General features: G+C 44.9%; 1 protein-coding gene across 1 annotated transcript in view; it reads left to right on the top strand.

Annotated features, from left to right (window-relative positions):
- Positions 1–609, top strand: part of LOC135538026 (kelch-like protein 5) — a 13,200-nt gene extending 12,591 nt beyond the window's left edge. The window contains exon 9 of the mRNA XM_064964015.1: positions 1–609. This exon is cut by the window's left edge and continues 2,314 nt beyond it. The gene's annotated coding sequence lies outside the window, so the exon portion shown is untranslated.
- The last annotated feature ends 1,736 nt before the right edge of the window (positions 610–2,345 follow it).

Here is a 2,345-nt window from a genome sequence, read left to right as displayed (position 1 = left end):
CCCTCCCCTTCTACTCCACCCTCCCCTTCTCCCTCTTTCTCCACCCTCCCCTTCTCCCTCTCTCGCCCCTTCTACTCCACCCTCCCCTTCTCCCTCTTTCTCCACCCTCCCCTTCTCCCTCTCTTGCCCCTTCTACTCCACCCTCCCCTTCTCCCTCTTTCTCCACCCTCCCCTTCTCCCTCTCTCGCCCCTTCTACTCCACCCTCCCCTTCTCCCTCTTTCTCCACCCTCCCCTTCTCCCTCTCTCGCCCCCTTCTACTCCACCCTCCCCTTCTCCCTCTTTCTCCACCCTCCCCTTCACCCCCTCTCTCGCCCCTTCTACTCCACCCTCCCCTTCTCCCCCTCTCGCCCCTTCTACTCCACCCTCCCCTTCTCCCCCTCTCGCCCCTTCTACTCCACCCTCCCCTTCTCTCTCTCTCGCCCCTTCTACTCCACCCTCCCCTTCTCCCTCTCTCGCCCCTTCTACTCCACCCTCCCTTCTACTCCACCCTCCCTTCTACTCCACCCTCCCCTTCTCCCTCTCTCGCCCCTCCACCTCCTACCCAGGGATGGATAAAGAAATGTATGATAATAAAACCATTTGTATTAAAATTCAGCCTCTGTCCTAAACTTGTATATATATTCATTGAGGTTGGGGATGTTCACACAGGAGTTGCTTTCCAAGACGACATTGAATGTTGCAGTTTTGACTGAAATCTATTTGAAAATCAAGACCTGAAAAATGATTGTCTAGAAATGATCAACAACCAATTTAACAGAGATTGAATACATTTTTTGGGGGTGGGGGGGGGGATAATGGGGAAATGTTGCACAATCCACAATATTTTACCTGAACATTGTCCCTCCCTGGAAGTCAAGGGTTCAATCTGAAGTCTGTGTGTGGAGTCCTGAACAAGGACAAGCATGTCAGTAATACATATGGGGCCTGTTTCCTGGACACAGATTGAGTCTAGTGCTGCACTAAAAAGCATGCTCAATGGAAGTTTTAATAGAAAGTTCTTTAAGGTCCAGGACTAGACTTAATGTGTCTCTGGGGAAACTGGCCCAATAAACCAAAGTAACGAATCTAATGTATTTATTCAATGTTACATGGAATGCTGGTGATTTAATAAATTAAACTGTCTAATGACAAAAGGTGACGACAAGTAACACAGGTTACCTCTGCTAAACTTCCCAGTAAAAGCAATGAAAACAAGCAAGCATCCCGGAAGAAAAGTGCTCAGAATAGCCCGCGTTAAAACATATGTAGTCTAGGAAACAAGGTTCATGAAATCAATAATTTACTAGTAACAGATTAAATGAATCTCTAGTGACAGATGCCATTCATATTCTGACTGATCTCTGAAACTCCCTTAGAGAATACCTTTGATGATACAGTGGTAGCAATACATGGTTATAACATCTACAGAAAAGACAGAAATGCCAATGGTGGAGGTGTTGTTGTTTATATTCAGAACAACATTCCTGTAAAGATTAGAGACGATCTCATGTTAAATACTGTTGGAGTAATATGGCTACAGGTTCATCTGCCTCACCTAAAGCCCATTCTGGTGGGAAGCTGCTATAGACCACCAAGTGTTAACAGTCAGTATCTGGATAATGTGTGAAAATGCTTGATAATGTATGTGACGTCAACAGAGAGGTATATTTTCTGGGTGATTTAAATACCGACTGGCTCTCATCAAGCTGCCCACTCAAGGAAAAAGCTTCAAAATGTAACTAGTGCCTGCAACCTGGTTCAGGTTATCAGTCAACCTACCAGGGTAGTTACAAACAGTACAGGAATTAAATTATCAACATGTATTGATCACATCTTTACTAATGCTGCAGAAAGGTTGCAAGTTCGAATCCCCGAGCTGACAAGGTACAAATCTGTCGTTCTGCCCCTGAACAGGCAGTTAACCCACTGTTCCTAGGCCGTCATTGAAAATAAGCATTTGTTCTTAACTGACTTGCCTCGTAAAATAAAGGTCAAATTAAAAAAAAAAAAATCTAGGAAAACCAAAGTTCCAACTGGGCCTAATATAGTGTATAAGAGGTCATGCAGTAGGTTTTGTAGTGATTCCAATGTTCAACTTGGATGGAAAATGACTGAGGATTATAGCGGACGATATCGCCACTCCCATTTGCCACATCTTCAATGTAAGCCGACTAGAAAGTGTGTCCCCTCAGGCCTGGAGGGAAGCTAGACATTCCGCTACCCAAGAATAGTAAAGCCCCAGTTAGTGGCTCAAATAGCCGACCAATCAGCCTGTTACCAACCCTTAGTAAACTTCTGCAAACAAATTGTGTTTGACCAGATACATTTCACAGTAAACAAATTGTGTTTGACCAGATACACAGCA

Source organism: Oncorhynchus masou, unplaced genomic scaffold, assembly GCF_036934945.1.
Source record: "Oncorhynchus masou masou isolate Uvic2021 unplaced genomic scaffold, UVic_Omas_1.1 unplaced_scaffold_894, whole genome shotgun sequence".
NCBI lineage: Eukaryota > Metazoa > Chordata > Actinopteri > Salmoniformes > Salmonidae > Oncorhynchus > Oncorhynchus masou.
Note: the sequence above shows the minus strand (reverse complement) of the source record. Positions and strands in the feature narration are given on the sequence as shown.